Source organism: Aotus nancymaae, unplaced genomic scaffold (assembly GCF_030222135.1).
Source record: "Aotus nancymaae isolate 86718 unplaced genomic scaffold, 86718_ANA_hifiasm-v0.15.2.pri h1tg000059l, whole genome shotgun sequence".
Classification (NCBI taxonomy): domain Eukaryota; kingdom Metazoa; phylum Chordata; class Mammalia; order Primates; family Aotidae; genus Aotus; species Aotus nancymaae.
In genome coordinates this window covers 10,800,912-10,818,297 of record NW_026988473.1, presented here as the reverse complement: position 1 = coordinate 10,818,297, position 17,386 = coordinate 10,800,912, and the positions used below count along the sequence as shown (strand labels likewise).

The window sequence follows — 17,386 nt, the reverse complement described above, 5'->3', positions numbered from 1 at the left end:
ATAAAAATATTGTATATACAGTAAAATTCATTCTTTTGGGACATATAGTTCTATGAGGTTTGACAAATATATAAAGTCACTGTAAAGTCACCAAAATGAAGATATAAAATGTTTCCACCACCGCAAAAAAATCCCCTCATGCCAGTTTGAAGTAAATACTTTCTCCCCACACTACCCTCTTTACATGCAGGCAAAATGTCCTCAGCTATGTGGGATCTTGAGGCATTATGATGTTTAATTTTATGTGTCCACTTGGCTAGGCTAAAGGCTACCCAGATAGCAGGTAAAATAATATTTCTGGCTGTGTCTGTGAGAGTGTTTCTGGAAGAGATTAGTATTAAACTGGTGGACTCAATAAAGTCAATTACTTTCACCAATGTCATGGGTACCACCCAATCCACTGAGGGCCTGAATAGCAAAAAAAAAAAAAAAAAAGAAAAAAGAAAAAAAAATGGTGGAAGGGAGAATTTACCCTCTGCTTGAGCTGGGCCATCCACCTTCTCCTGCCCTCAGACACTGCACTCCTGGTTTGGGGGCTTTCAGACTCAGACCAGAACTTCCTCCATTGGCTCTGCTAGTTTCCAGGCCTTCAGGTTTAGTCGTGAACACCACTGGTGCTATAGACTGGATGTTGAGTGTTGAGTATTCATATATTGACACCTAATCCCCAATGTGATGGTATTTGAAAGTGAGGGCTTTGGCAGGTGATTAGGTCTTGAGGTTGGAACCCTCATAAATGGGACTACTGATCCTATAAAAGAAAACTGGGGTAGCTGTCTTGCCTCTTCTACCACGTGAGGACACAGTGAGAAGACAAACACCTAAGAACCAGGAAGCAGGCCGTCAATAGACAATGAATCTGCCAGTGCCCTACTCTGGGACTTCTCGGCCTCCAGAACTGTGAGAAACAAATTTCTGTTGTTTATAGGTCCCTCAATCCATGGTGTTTCTGTTGTATCAGCCCAAACAGACCAAGGCAACTGTTTTTCCTGGGCCTGCCGCTTGCAGACAACAGCTCTGAGACTTCTCAACTTCCATAATTATGTAAGTTAATCCCTCATAACAAATCTTTTTTCTTTCTTTCTTTTTTTTTTTTTGAGATGAAGTCTCACTCTTGTCACCCAGGCTGGAGTGCAATGGCACGATCTCTGTTCACCACAACCTCCGCCTCCCAGGTTCGAGCGATTCTCCTGCCTCAGCCTCCGGAGCAGCTGGGATTACAGGAACCTGCCACCACAGCCTGCTAATTTTTGTATTTTTTCAGTAAAGACAGTGTTTTACCACGTTGGCCAGGCTGGTCTTGAACTCCTGACCTCAGGTGATCTGCCCACCTTGGCCTCCCAAAGTGCTGGGATTACAGGCATGAGCCACCATGCCCAGCCTTTTCTTTATAATATATATATTTTATGGGTTCCGTGTCTCTCTGGAGAGCCCCGACCAATACAGGCATCATGTCAAATCCTTCTCAGGCTTCCAGAATGGAACTATTGATCTGTCTTCTGTCCCTATAGTTGTCCCTTTTTTAGAAAATCATATCAGTGCAATCATGGAGCATGTAGCCTGGTATATACATGTATATCATGTAGCTTGTATGGCCGTGTAGCATGCATACAGTTTATTTCACTTTCCATAATGCTTTTGGAATTCATCTATTTTGTTTGCTATGTTAGAAATCTATTCCTTTTTGACTGTCTTTTGATTCTACATTATAGTTCTATTTGTAAATGAAGAAATAAATACAAAAAATAAAAAAAAAAATTATTTTAAAAGAAATTCTATTTTACTTATTTTTAAAATTTTTATTTTAAAAGAAATCCTTATACTTTAAAAGAAATACTGTTTATTTTATTGTTGTATGGCTATTCACCAGCTGACAACATGTGATTTGTTTCTAGTTTTTAAAGATTATGGACAGAGCCCAGGTGTGGTGGGTCACAGCTGTAATCCCAGCACTTTGGAAGGCCCAGGTGAGTGGATCACCTGAGGTCAGGAGTTCAAGACCAGCCTGGCCAACATGGTGAAACCCTGTCTTTAAAAAAAAAAAAAAAAAATTTGTAAAAAAGAAAAAAAAATTAGTCAGGCGTGGTGGCAGGCACCTGTAGTCCCAGCTACTCGGGATGCTGAGGCAGGAGAATTGCTTGAACCCTGGAGAGGGAGCTTGCAGTGAGCTGAGATCACACTACTGTACTCCAGCCTGGGTGACAGAACAAGACTCCATCTCAAAATAAATAAATAATAAATAAGGATTATAAACAGAGTTGCCATAAACATTTACATATAAGTCTCTGTGTAAACATATACTTTCCTTTCTCTTGGGTAAATACCTAAAAGTGGAATTTTTAGGTCATATAGTAAGTGTTTGCACTTTTATAGAAACTCCTAAATACTTTCCTTAGGTGACTGTGCCATTTGTGTTCCGAGAAGCAGCATATGAGGGTTCTAGCTGCTCCTTGTCCCTGCTGGCACTTGGTATTCCTAGTTTTATGCTTTTATTTTTGTGTTTTAACTATTCTAACAAATGTGTAGTGGTGTTTTATCATAATTTTCATGTGCATTTTCCTAACATTTAATAATGCTAATTATCTTTTTACTCTCTTATTTGCCATCTGTATATTTTCTTTGGTGAAATGTCCATATTTGTGCTTTTTTTTTTTTTTTTTTGAGACAGAGTCTTGCTCTGTCACCAAGCCTGGAGAGCAATGATGCGATGAAGGCTCACTGCAACCTCCACCTCCTGCGTTCAAGCAATTCTCCTGCCTCAACCTCCCAAGTAGCACCACCACGCCTGGTAATTTTTTTGTATTTTTGGTAGAGACGGGGTTTCACCATGTTGGCCAGGCTAGTCTTGAACTCCTGACCTCAGGTGATCTGCCCACCTTAGCCTCCCAAAGTGCTGGGATTACAGGCGTGAGCCACCACACCCAGCTGTGTCCATTTTTTATTTGGTTGTTTTTCTTACTATTACATTCGTAAGAGCTTTTTTAAAAAAAAAGAAAGAAAGAAAAGTCTGAATAATAGACTTTTACCAGATAAGTCTTTTGCAATTTTTTTCTTCCAATCTGTGACTTGTCTTTTCCTTTAGAATGTCTTTAGAGTAGCAAAAGTTTTAATTTTGATGAGGTCAAATTTATTAATTTTTTTTTGTTTAGTTTCTGGATCATACTTACTGTGTCTCACTTAAGAAATTTTGCCCAACCATTGATTACAAAGCTTTCCTCCTATATGTTCTTCTGGAAGAAATATCTAATAGTTTCAAGTTTCACATTTTGCTCTATGATAAACCCTACCTTTTTGAAGCTTAAAAGATAGTGATCTCTAACCAGACATTCCCCTGCAAAGTGTGTGCTGTGTTTGAAAATCTTCAAAGACCACCAGGCGAGGGGTCTCTCACCTGCAATCCTAGCACTTTGGGAGGCCGAGGTGGGCGGATCATGATATCAGGAGATCGAGACCATCCTGGCTAACACGGTGAAACCCCGTCTCCACTAAAAATAGAAAAAATTAGCTGGGCGTGGTGGTGTGCACCTGTAATTCCAGCTACTCAGGAGGCTGAGGAAGGAGAATTGCTTGAACCCAAGAGGTGGATGTTGCGGTGAGCCAAAGTTGTGCCACTGCATTCCAGCCTGGGCAATAGAGCAAGTCTCTGTCTCACAAAAAAAAAAAAAAAAAAAAGAAGGAAAATCTTCAAAGACACACTTCAGGAAATGCTGATCTGTTTTTCTTTGAAGGGTAAAAATCAATTACAGCCGGGTGTGGTGGCTCACGCCTGTAATCCCAGCACTTTGGGAGGCTGAGGCAGGTGGATCACGAGGTCAGGGGTTTGAGAGCAACCTGACTAACATGGTGAGACCCTGTCTCTACTTACAAATACAAAAATTAGCCGGGCGTGGTGGCGCACGCCTGTAATGTCAGCTACTTGGGAGGCTGAGGCATGAGAATTGCTTGAACCCAGGAGGTGGAGGTTGCGGTGAGCAGAGAGCATGCCATTGCACTCCAGCCTGGGTGACAGAGCGAGACTCTGTCTCAAAAAAAAGCAATTACAAAAGAGGTTAAATTAAATTTACTTCATCAGAAGACCAAATTTTTAAAATTAAAAAGGCCTTTTTCTCAGAAACACATTTAATTTGATATGCATGAACCATGTGCCAGTTACAGATTGGGAACCAGGCTGGGCACAGTGGCTCACTCCTGTAATCCCAGCACTTTGGGAGGCCAAGGTGGGTGGATCACCTGAGGTCGGGAGTTCAAGACCAGCCTGACCAACATGGAGAAACCCCATCTCTACTAAAAATACAAAAACAAATTATCTGGGTGTGGTGGCTTATGCCTGTAATCCCAGCTACTTGGGAGGTTGAGGCCAGAGAATCTCTTGAACTGGGGAAGCAAAGGTGCAGTGAGCCAAGATTGTACCATTGCACTCCAGCCTGGGCAATGAGAGCGAAACTCCATCTCAAAAAAAAAAAAAAAAAAAAAAAAAAACAGACTGGTGGGCTGGGTACTGACAAATTCTGTCCTTGACCAAACTGCAATCAGGCTTCTCTGAGCCCTCTTCTCCACTAGGCCTAAACTTCGGCCTCAGTCCCAGCCTCAGCCTACAGATAGTCCAATTTTATTAAGTATCCTGCTAACAATGTATCAAAAAATCCCTCCAACCCTTGATATCTGATCACCCTGGTCCACCCTCAGCAAGAATCCTGTGAATTCAGGGTAGCCAGAATCCCTTTGCCCTTGACGTCTCCTGTTAGTAACCATCCATTGACCCTGCCCCACCCCAATCCTGCTCTACCACATTCGAAGTTGAGCCCAATCTGTGTCTTCTATTGTGATATTATTTTTTTTAAGAATACCTGAGAGTAGGAGAAGGAAATATGTAAAAATAAATAACAAAGCAAATGTGGTGGCTCCTGGCTGTAATCCCAGCGCTTTGAGAAGTTGAGGCAGGAGGACTGCCTGATCCCAGAAGTTTGAGACCACGGTGGGCAACATAGCTAGACCCTGTCTCTGTAAAATTTTTTTTTAAGTTAGGCCAGGTGCGGTGGCTCACGTCTGTAATCCCAGCACTTTGGGAGGCAGGCAGATCATCTGAGGTAGGGAGTTCGAGACCAGCCTGGCCAACATGGTGAAACCCCGCCTCTACTAAAAATACAAAATTTAGCCGGGCATGGTGGCTCGTGACTGTAATCCCAGCTACTCAGGAGGCTGAGGCAGGAGAATTGCTTGAACCTGGGAGGCAGAGGTTGCAGTGAGCTGAGATCACACCATTGCACTCCAACCTGGGCGACAGAGCAAGACTCCATCTCAAAAAAAAAAAAATTAAAAAATTAAAAAATTAACCGGGCATAAGGAATGTGCCCCTGTAGTCCCAGCTGCTCGGGAAGCTAAGGCAGGAGGATGGCTTGAGCCCAGGAGTTTGAGTCTGCAGTGGGCCATGATTGCATCACTGTAGTCCAGCCTGGGTGGCAGAGCAAGACCCTGTCTCTAAAATAATATAAATAATAAATAGCGAGATGCACTGACCTCATTCGCCTTGCCTTCACACCACAAAACTGAATGGGCCTGGAAGGAAGGGGTGAGCAGCCCCACTGAGGCTGCAGCTAAAGTCAAGAAAGCATTGCAGAAGAAATTGTACCCAAACTGTTGAGAACATGGAGCAGTTAGGTTTTTTTTGTTTTGTTTTGAGACGGAGTCTTACTCTGTTGCTGAGGCTGGAGAGCAGTGGTGCTATCTCGGCTCACTGCAGCCTCTACCTCCCGGGTTCAAGCAATTCTCCTGCCTCAGGATCCGGAGTAGCTGGGATTACAGGAGCACGCCACCAAGCCCTGTTAATTTTTTGTATTTTTAGTAGAGACGGGATTTCACCGTGTTAGCCAGGATGGTCTCAATCTCCTGACCTTGTGATCTGCTGCATCCTGCCGGTTTTAAAGATAATAATGAGGGTAGGGCAGAAGACACCAGAAAGATGCCAAGGGCTGGGGCACCAGGGAAGGGAGGAAATGAAGCAAAAGACAGGCTGGAGAGGGAGATGAAATCTCAGAGGGCTCTCATGGGTGAGGAGGTGGGACATGACATTTACACTTTAGAGAAGTCACTCTGGTTGCTGTGTGAAGCATTACTGGAGTGTGCAAGACTGGAGACAGGAACACCCTTGGTATTCCGAGCAGAGATGAAAGAAACCTGAATTAATAGCAAAGTGGAGAAGCAGATGTGTGACCACCCAATGCGTTCACCTTACCCACTACCTAGACAGAGCCAATTTCTCAAGACGGGGGGATAGCAATAGAGAAAGAGTCATTCACGCAAAGCCGGCTGAGCGGGAGACCAGAGTGTTACTACCCAAATCAGTCTCCCCGAACACTAGGGGATCAAAGTTTTTAAAGACAATTTGGTGTCTTTAAAAGGGGAAGGGGCAGTGAGTTGGGGAGTGCTGATTGGTTGGATCCCAGGTGAAATTATGGTGCGTCCCTGTCTTCTTTCGCTGAGTCAGTTCCTGGGTGGGGGACACAAGATCAGTTGGGCCAGTTTCCCAATTCATCAAGGGTAGAGTCTGCAAAACATCTCAAGCACTGATCTTAGAAGCAGTTTAGGGAGGGTCAGAATCTTGCAGCCTCCAGCTACTTGACTCCTAAACCATTTATTTATTTATTTATTTTGAGATAGAGTCTCACTTTGTCACCCAGGCTGGAGTGCAGTGGCACAATCTTGGCTCACTGCAACTTCCACCTCCAGTTTCAAGTGATTCTCCTGCCTCAGCCTCCTGAGTAGCTGGGACTACAGGCATGCCACCATGCCCAACTAATTTTTGTATTTTTAGTAGGTGGGGTTTCACCATGCTGGCCAGCCTGGTCTCAAACTCCTGACCTCGTGATCCACCCACCTGGGCTTCCCAAAATGCTGGGATTATAGGCGTGAGCCACCACACCCAGCCTAAACTCTAATTTCTAATCTTGTGTCTAATGTTAGTAGTCTAGTCCCCAGGCAAGAAGGGACTTTGTTCTGGGAAAGGGCTGTTACTTTTTTTAAACTATAAACTAAGTTCCTCCCAAAGTTTTTTCAGGCTGCGCCCAGAAATGAACAAGGACAGCTTGGAGGTTAGAGGCAAGATGGAGTTAAGTTGAACCTCTTTCACTGTCTCAGTCATAATTTTGCAAAGGCGGTTTCAGTTGCAGACAAAAGCATCTGCAGGCTCCAGTGACCGTCTGCATGGCGGGAGAAAAAACATAGCCGCTTGGCGTCTGGCTAGGGTACTGGGTAGGTGGTGATATCATTCACCAAGAAGGGAAATACAGAAAGAGCCTATGTTTGGGGGAAAATTGTATGTTCTGTTTTAACAACTTAGGCTATGGGTTAAATTGTGTCCCCCAAAATTCATATGTTTTTAAGTCCCAATCCCCGATACCTTAGAACATAACTTTATTTGGAGACAGGAGCTTTACAGAGATAACGTTAAAGCAAAGGTAACGTTAAGGTAAAGGTAAAGGTAAAGCGTGGTCATCGGGGTAGGCCCAGATCCAATATATTTGGTGTCTTTTCTGCAAGCTTCTTTGAACTGGCTGCACTATAGGCCATACCCTAAGTGGAGCCATGGGGACCCCGTTGATCTGCACGTACACCTCTGGATGGCCTCCCGGAATTAGAAAATCTGAAGTAACTGAAAGACCATGAAAAGGGGAAGAATGATCAACCCCTGCGGCGCCTAAGTAACTTGAGACATTCTTCTATTGCTCCTTATTCCCACTTCAATTGGTAAGGCAATTGGACTTTGTAAACGACCGTGGTCAGCCTCGTGACTCCAGACCCTATGACCCCCTCCTAGCTTGCAAGAACCGCCCTAAACTGTAACTTCTGTAACTTTCCACTGCCAAACCCAAACCTACAAAACTCCTATCCCACCACCCTCCGCTGACTCTCTTTTTGGACTCAGCCCGCCCACACCTGGGTGAATAGAGGGCCATGTTGCCCACACAAAGCCTGTTTGGGGGGGTCTCTTCATTCAGAGTGTGCATTTTAATACTTACAAAAAGAGGGAATTTGGGGCCGGGGACGGTGGCTCAAGCCTGTAATCCCAGCACTTTGGGAGACCGAGGCGGGTGGATCACGAGGTCAAGAGATCGAGACCATCCTGGTCAACAAGGTGAAACCTCATCTCTACTAAAAATACAAAAATTAGCTGGGCATGGTGGTGCGTGCCTGTAATCCCAGCTACTCAGGAGGCTGAGGCAGGAGAATTGCCTGAACCCAGGAGGCGCAGGTTGCGGTGAGCCGAGATTGCGCCATTGCACTCCAGCCTGGGTAACAAGAGCGAAACTCCATCTCAAAAAAAAGAGGGAATTTGGATACCAGGATGCCCATAAAGGGAAGATGATGTGAAGTGATATAGACAGAGGACAATGATTTACAAGCCAAGGAGCAAACTGATTTGATATGCTTAGCACTTAGCATTTTCTAGAAATGTCCCCAAGGAAAAGCCCTTTTTATTCTATGCAAATTGAACCAGACTTACCTGCCAATAAATACAGTAACAGTAGATGACGCTGACTCTGTGCTTACTATGCACAGATCATCTAAAATATATACATATAGTAATTGTCTAAATCGTCTCAAGAATCATGTGAACTACTGTCCCCATTTTAGAGGAGGAACCTCGCTCACAGCAGTTAAGGAACTAGCCCAAGGTCACACAAAGCAGTCTGGTATATACTGTGCCAAGGTCACACGGCGCGGGCTGGTATGTACTGTGCCAAGGTCACACGGCGCGGGCTGGTATGTACTGTGCCAAGGTCACACAACCAAGAGGAGATAACACTGAACCTCAATTTTTTGGCTCTGGGGTTGCCTGTGTTGAATCTCTGAAGTCTACTCCACACTGCCCAAAACTGTGCTCTTTGTGAGAAGGGAACTAACCCAACCTAAGGAACGCAGGAAAGCAAAAGGGAGTTTGATGAACTCAAGGAACATGTGCAGAAAACCAAGGTCAGCAGAACTTCTGGAAAGTTACAGGTAGTATCAGCTTATTTTCTGGAATCGTTGTGATTTTACCAGGGTGACCAATTTATATATACACACCTAGATTCTCCAGAGTGCTTTATAAAATCCATTTAAAGAAGTCCATCTTTCCTATCTCATGCCAGTTACAGAAGTTTCATATGGATCAAAGCGTTACCAGAAAGGGGTCCCCATCCAGACCCCAAGAGAGGGTTCATGGGTCTTGCACAAGAAAGAATTCAGAGCAAGTCCATAAAGTGAAAGCAAGTTTATTAAGAAAGCAAAGGAATAAGCCAGGCATGGTGGCTCACACCTGTAATCCCAGCACTTTGGGAGGCCAAGGTGGGTGGATCACCTGAGGTCAAGAAGTTCGAGACCAGTCTGGCCAACATGGTGAAACCCGTCACTATTAAAAATACAAAAATTAATTCAAGCACGGTGACTCACACCTGTAATCCCAGCACTTTGGGAGGCCAAGGCGGGCAGATCACAAGGTCAGGAGTTTAAGACCAGCCTGGCCAATATGGTGAATCCCCCGTCTCTACTAAAAATACAAAAATCAGCCGGGCATGGTGGTGGACACCTGTAATCCCAGCTACTTGGGAGGCTGAGGCAGGATAAATGCTTGAACCCAGGAGGTGGAAGTTGCAGTGAGCCGAGATCACACCACTGCACTCCAGCCTGGGCATCAGAGCCAAGACTCTGTCTCAAAAAAAGAAAAAAGAAAAGAAAATACAAAAATTAGCCCAATGTGGTGGCACACCTGTAGTCCCAGCTACTGGGGAGACTGAAGCAGGAGAATCGCTTGAAATCAGGAGGTGGAGGTTGCAGTGGGTTGAGATTGCACCACTGCACTCCAGCCTGGGCAACAAAGTGAGACTCCATCTCCAAAAAAAAAAAAAGAAAAAAGAAAAGGAATAAAGAATGACTACTCCATAGGTAGAGCAGCCCCCTAGGGCTGCTGGTTGTCCACTTTTATGGTCATTTCCTGATTATATGCTAAATGAGGGGTAGATTATTCATGAGTTTTCTGGGAAAGTGGGGGGCAATTCCCAGAACTGAGGATTCCTCATCTTTTTAGACCATGTAGAGTGACTTCGTGACATTGCCATCGCAGGTGTCCTGGCGCTCATGGGAGTGTCTTTTAACATGTTAATGCAGGAAAATTAGCATATAATGAGCAGTGAGGACACCAGAGGGGTCACTCTCCTTGCCATCCTGGTTTTGGTAGGTTTCAGCCTGCTTCTTTACCACAACCTGTTTTAACACAAAGATCGTTATGACCTGTATCTTGCACCAACCTCCTATCTCATCCTGTGACTTAGAATGCCTTAACCTCCTGGGAATGCAACCCAGTAGGTCTCAGCTCTATTTTACCCAGCCCTTATTCCAGATGGAGTCACTCTCCTTCCAAGGCCTCTGACAAAAGGCCGAAACATTAGAAAATGTTTACACAACAATCAGGAGAAAATATAGCATAATTTTTGAAACATAATCTCAAAGTGAGGAAGTATTTTCTAGGTAAAAAGATGAAATTGACTTCATAAAAATTTTTAATTTCTGCATCCCACAGAATGTCAAAAATATAGTTAAAAGACAAATGGCAAGTTTGGATACATTTGCAAAATATATCCTAAATCTGAATTTACAAAGAGCCCCTAAAAAAACAATTTAAAAAGAATTTAACAGAATATATATATATTAGAAAATTGCCTGTAATCCCAGTAATTTGGGAAGCTGAGGTGAGTGGATCACCTGAGGTCGGGAGTTTGAGACCAGCCTGACCAATGTGATGAAACCCCATCTCTACTAAAAATACAGAAATTAGCCCTGCATGGTGATGTATGCCTGTAGTCTCAGCTACTCCGGAGGCTGAGGCAGGAGAATTGCTTGAACCCGGGAGGCAGAGGTTGCAGTGAGCCAAGATCATGCCACTGCACTCCAGCTTGAGCGACAGAGCAACACTCTGCCTAAAAAAAACAAAAGAAAAGAAAATTGATAGCAAAATACCTTAGACTAGAAAAATAAAAAAAAAAAGAAAATTGAACAAAAGAAGTAAACAGGAAGGAAGGAAGCGTTTAAGCACATGAAAAGCATTCAACCTAACTCACAATAAAACAATAAAAAACACAAAATAAACCATTTTCAGCAAAGACTCAAAATTCAATTATTTTCATTTGAGAGAGACAGGAAGAACAAGGGCTTTCATATTGGTGCGAGTGTAATTTGATACAAGCTGTTCTGAAAGGAGCCATGTGGGGGTTGGTGGGGATGAGCAGGGAGGTTGGTGGAATCAGCCTTGGAGAGGGTGTCTCACTTTTTTGACCTGGTTGGTTTCGAACTCCTGGGCTCAAGCCATCCTCCCACCTCAGCCTCCCAAAGTGCTGGGATTACAGGTGTGAGCCACCATGCCCAGCCAATAATTAAATTTCTAAGACACAAAGGCAATATTCTTCTTGCTTGGGTTGGTACTATGTTCTGTTCCTGACCAGGGGTGTACCTGGACCATTTCTTAATCTCACTATGCTTCCTCTTCTTCATCTGTAAAACGGGATAAATCGAGTCACTGTGAACATTAAGTTAGCTACACATGTAAGTGCCTGTTCAAGGTTTTGCTGTGATTATTCTCCATATTGCCCTAAAACCAATGAACAAGGAAATCCACTCAGCATTGTCCCTAAGACTAGATACAATTTAAGTGTTCATCAAAAGGCATAGACTAAAGAATTGTGATATATCCAAACACAGGAAGTAAAAGGATGAGAGAAGATGTATGAACGAAATGGGAAGACTTTCAGAATATTGTTGAGGATACGGGAGCAATACCTATGTGTGCTACCTTTCTACAAAACGAGTGAAGTGGCTTATAAAGTAAATGTACATGTGTACTGGTGAATACATAGACTATTTCTGAAGGGTCACAAAAGAAACAGCTAAGGCCGGGCGCGGTGGCTCACGCCTATAATCCCAGCACTTTGGGAGGCCGAGGAGGGTGGATCACGAGGTCAAGAGATCGAGACCATCCTGGTTAACAAGGTGAAACCCCGTCTCTACTAAAAATACAAAAATTAGCTGGGCATAGTGGCGCGTGCCTGTAGTTTCAGCTACTCGGGAGGCTGAGGCAGGAGAATTACTTGAACCCAGGAGGCGGAGGTTGCAGTGAGCCGAGATCGCGCCATTGCACTCCAGCCTGGGTAACAAGAGCGAAACTCCGTATCAAAAAAAAAAAAAGAAAGAAAGAAACCAGTAACAATTGAAAGATGGGACAAAAACGTCACTGTGGAATACATGGGGGATTCTGAATTCTGTGATGAAATTAATTTTTCAGAAAGTATTTTTAATTTAAATGAAGTATGAAGGCAGCGGACTTGAAGTTAATCAGCAAAGAGGGGGCGCCCTTCCGGTGGTAGGGCTTTTAAGAGATGGTCCAAGCAAATTTAAGAGACGGTAGCAACTTTAAAGAGATGGTCCAAGCAAAACTTAGGAGAAGGTAGCTGAGCCAAGTAGCAACACCCAGGCACCCAGAAGCCGGCTGGCCAGGCAGTGGATAGGCGCAGGCGCAGGGGCGTGAGATGCCTCCAAGAGGCAGAGCCGTCTGCACCTCCAGGGAGGCGCACCACCGCGGCAGCCTCGGAGGCCGACTTTGCAGCGGGCGCCAAGAGGAACCGGGCTAGTGCAGCAGGAAGGAAGCAAGCCGTAGAAAACCGTGAGACACCGGTGCGTCTCCAGCTTTCTGGTGCAAAACACAATACCTGGCTAATAAAAAGGAAAGTAACTCGCCCTGGTTCCACTGGGGCTCGAACCCAGGACCTTCTGCGTGTAAAGCAGACGTGATAACCGCTACACTATGGAACCTCACCTGACCAACAGGCTCCTCCAGGATTCTATAATTGTTCCAAAAGACATTTTGGCACCCTGGAATGGTTATGTATATTTGACATTTGGCAACTATGCTCAAGGAAACATTTTCAAAAGGATTCCTTATTTTCCGGTGTTCAGAGGAGCACGACCGCGCAGACACATTGTCGAAACGTCCGCGTCTCCAGCTTCCTGAAGCAAAACCCAAGATCGGGTTCGCAAAATGTTAACAGCAAACCTTTTAAAGCAGGGGGAAAAAAACGGTAGATCACGCTGTGGTTCCACTGGGGCTCGAACCCAGGACCTTCTGCGTGTAAAGCAGACGTGATAACCGCTACACTATGGAACCGCGTGTAGAGTTGATGAGCCTGGATTTAGTAATTCTGCATAAAGACATGTTAACAACGTGGCCCGAAACATTTACTGCTCAGCGATCGTGCACACAGAAACTTTCACAAGGAATACAGACTTCCCAGCGCAATTCTTACCCGCGCTCATCCTTAGCACGTTAAGATTCCACATTCGTGGAAAGAAAGTGTCTCCCCTGATGTGTTCAGTGCGGAGAGACCGCGTACGTCTGGCTCTGTGGCGCAATGGATAGCGCATTGGACTTCTAGACAGTTGGAGGAATTCAAAGGTTGTGGGTTCGAGTCCCACCAGAGTCGCTTTTTGTTTGAAGGCAGGCAAACGGAAAGTTAGGCGGAGAGAATAGATAAAATAGATGAAAAGAAGTATATCTACCATTTAAAATTTCCAGCCTGATGTGAATTGCAGTTAATTGTAGTTCCTGGTTATGTCCCTTCACCTGAAGGTGCTAGGAATCCCGCTCCTCGATCGAGTCTTTTCTCCTTCACTTTTATGTGGCCCCAGTTTCTGATGACAAAATAAAGAAATTAGCGAAACATGATCAAAGTTACCAAGATTTTTCCCCATATTACACTTTTCTATCAGGAATAAAAGTAATTTTTAATTGTTCTGAAACTTTAGTCGCCGTGTTACCCGAGTTGCCTTAAAATGAGCCATTGTTCTTTTAGTTAACAGAACGGCCCAGTGGTTAAGGTGTTAGACTTAAGATCCGATGTATTCATATCTGCGTGGGTTTGAACCCCACTTCTAGTAAACAGTGATTACCTTTCCAAGCAAAAACCTTTTTTCCTTATTCTTGGCAATCTATTTTGTAATCTTAGGCGTCCAGATAACAATAACTTTAGTTAATATTATTTTGCCAGACACCTTAAATATAGCGACAGCTTCAGAGTTTATGGTTTGAAAAGTAGAAAGAAAACGTCTGAGTTCAGCTGCATGGGAGTGAGGGAGCACAGAGCGAGAGGCATCTTGTGCTGCAAAAAGTTCACTCTGAGTTGACAGTTACTTCTTGAGATCCTATTATGTGCCGAGTTACTGTTTTAAACACGGGTTGTGGCTATGCAGATTTTTTTTTAAGAAAAACAACAACAAATACAAGATCCTTATCATCAGGATCACTGCCCAGTGGCAATTACGTGACAAAGCGGCAGAAGAAAGAGACAGTTTAAAAACAAGCACACAGGCTAGGTGCGGTGGCTCATGCCTGCAATCCCAGTGCTTTGGGAGGCCAAGGCAGGAGGATTTACAGCTTGAGGCCAGGGGTTTGAAACCAGCTTGGGCAAGAAAGTGAGACCCTGTCTCTATAAATAACAATAATAATTAATAAATAAATAAAAACAAGTGGACAAATTGGAGAATTCGAGATAGCGATATGCGCTATAGAGAAAATAAAACAAGACAGCCCAACAGAATAGCATAGAACTTTTTCAGGACAAATGTATTCCATTTGATTATGAACACCATTCTTCTTGACAAGAATGTTCTTCCTCTCTCCCTACCAAACTAAAACTTCCAAGGATTAATTCTGACCCCCCTTCACTAAAAGCATTTCCTGACCAATCACCCTTATTCAACTTTCCATTCTTTCATTCGAGGACAATTTATGAGAGTTTTCAGTGAGGCACTGACCTAGGGATTGCAGATATACAGAGCGTTCGTGTCCTCACAGCAGAAACATTCTAGGAGGAAAAACAGATTCATTAAACAGGTGCTTAAGGCGACTGGCCACCGTGCCAGGCCTACTTCCCTGTGTTAAGCAGCCCGTTGCCACACTATTAACACTTGATACAGTTAAGAGTTTGACACGTGGGCTGTGTTTGGTGCCTATCAAGCTGGTCTGTCCTAGAACAGGAAATGCAACTTCATGCTCTTATTTATTCAAAGCTGTACTCGGTAACCACTGAGTACCTGGCACTGTTGTTTAAGCAATGGAGCTTCGCCAGGCGCGGTGGCTCACGCCTGTAATCACAGCAGCAAGGACAGGCTCAGAGCCCAGTTCCTAACCCTGTCTGGAAAGGATCAAGCAGGGATCTCTGGGGCAACTCCTGAATCCTGTCTGTAAAGATCAGCCAGAACCTTCAAAACACAAAAATAACAAACAGACAAAAAACACTAGGGAGTGCTAAATGAAATACAAACAGCTCCCTATGTTGTTGTTTGTTTGTTTGTTTTGAGACAGTCTTGCTCTGCCGCCGAGGCTGAAGTGCAGTGTCGCGATCTCGACTCACTGCAACCTCCACCTCCCGGGTTCAAGCGATTCTCCTGTCTCAGCCTCCCAAGTAGCTGGGAACATAGGCACGCGCCACCGTGCCCGGCTAATTTTCTATTTTTTGTAGAGAGGGGATGTCGCCATGATAGTCAGGCTTGTCTCTAACTCGTGACCTCAAGGGATTCGTCCACCTCAGCCTCCCAAAGTGCCGGGATTACAGGTGTGAGCCACCGCGCCCGGCACACTTCCCTGTGTTAAGCAGTCCATTGCCACACTATTAACACTTGATACAGCTAAGAGTTTGAGACTTGGTCTGTGTTTGGTGCCTATCAAGCTGGTCTGTCCTAGAAAAGGAAACGCATCTTCATGCACTTATTCATTCAAAGCTGTACTCGGTAACCATTGTGTATCTGGCGCTGTTGTAAGATGTGGAGGTTCGCCAGGCACGGTGGCTCATGCCTGTAATCCCAGCACTTTGGGAGTCCGAGGCGGGCAGATCACGAGGTCAGGAGTTTGAGACCAGCCTGGCCAGCATGGTGAAACCCCATCTCTACTAAAAATACAAAAATTAGCCAGGAATGGCGTGCACCTATAATCCCAGCTACTTGGGAGGCTGAGTAGGAGAATCGCTTGAGGCGGAGGCAGGAGGTGGAGGTTTCAGTGAGCTGAGATCATGCCACTACACTCCAGCCTGGGCAACACTGGGTCACAGTGAGACTCGTCAAAAAAAAAAAAAGAAGAAGGTGGTTTGGAGAGAAACAGGTCAAAGGATCACAACCCCCTGGGATTGACCTCATGAGGCACAGACCTCACGAGGCACAGGCAGGGGCTTGGTTTTAGTTTTCTTCCTTGAGCTGAGACTTGCCATCTGATGCCTAGAGATCCACATCTCCATTTGTGAAAACCATACCTATCACAGCTGTGAATTTTTTCAATGCCAGCAACTCCTCTCCAACATAATGAGGCATGGAGGGAGTCCCCCAGAGGAGGAAGTGTGTGCTTTAACCCTTCTCTGCTGGCTCTTTATAGAAAAGCTTCAAAGAAAGCTTTGATCTGAAGGGCCACCTATGCCATCCCAGAAGCATGGAATATTTTATTAATAACGAATCATATTTTTTCATTTGTTTTATTGCAAAAGTAATACATGCTTGTTTATTTATTTATTTACCATTTTCCACAGGAGAGGAAAAGCATTAAGTGCTTGCTTTTTAAATCCAATGATATAGGGCCATGGAAGGGTGGAGAATGGGAGGAGGAAGACAGCCAGGAAAAATAACTAATGGGTACTAGGCTTAATACTTGGGGGATGAAATAATCTGTACAACCGACAAACCCCCATGACACATGTTTACCCATGTAACAAACCTGCACTTGTACCCATGGGCTTAAAATGAAAGTTAAAAAAAATACATACACGCAAAAATAATAAGTAAAGAAACCCAAGGATACAGATGTACATAAAGAAAATAATGAGGCTGGGGGCGGTGGCTCACGCCTATAATCCCAGCACTTTGGGAGGCCGAGGCAGGCAGATCACCTGAGGTCAGGAGTTTCAGACCAGCCTGGCCAATATGGCTAAACGCCATTTCTACTAAAATAAATAAATAAATAAATAAATAAATAAAAGCTGGGCATGGTGGCTTGTGCCTGTAATCCCAGCTACTCAGGAGGCTGAAGCAGGAGAATCGCTTGAACGGGGGAGGTGGAGGTTGCAGAGAGCTGAGATCGCACCATTGCACTCCAGCCAAGGTGACCAAATATATATATATATATATATTCCCTAAAAAGATAAAATCCAGCCTGCTGCTGCCTGATCAAAATTTTATATATGTGTATATATAATTATATATAAATATATGTGTTATTAAAGGACATATGTATATATACGCTCACATACATAACTCCTTTAATTTCTTCACAAGTAAGTATTATGCCATACACTGTTTGGCACATTGCGTTTTTTTTTTCTTA

The 17,386-nt window shown here is 44.2% G+C and overlaps 3 non-coding genes across 3 annotated transcripts; 1 reads left to right on the top strand and 2 right to left on the bottom strand.

Annotated features, from left to right (window-relative positions):
* Positions 1 to 12,764: 12,764 nt before the first annotated feature.
* TRNAV-UAC (transfer RNA valine (anticodon UAC)) lies at positions 12,765 to 12,837 on the bottom strand. Its single transcript has one exon. It is a non-coding gene; the product is annotated as a tRNA-Val (tRNA).
* Positions 12,838 to 13,116: 279 nt separating this feature from the next.
* TRNAV-UAC (transfer RNA valine (anticodon UAC)) lies at positions 13,117 to 13,189 on the bottom strand. The gene has a single exon. It is a non-coding gene; the product is annotated as a tRNA-Val (tRNA).
* Positions 13,190 to 13,419: 230 nt separating this feature from the next.
* TRNAR-UCU (transfer RNA arginine (anticodon UCU)) lies at positions 13,420 to 13,505 on the top strand. The gene is given in 2 exon segments: positions 13,420 to 13,456; positions 13,470 to 13,505. It is a non-coding gene; the product is annotated as a tRNA-Arg (tRNA).
* The last annotated feature ends 3,881 nt before the right edge of the window (positions 13,506 to 17,386 follow it).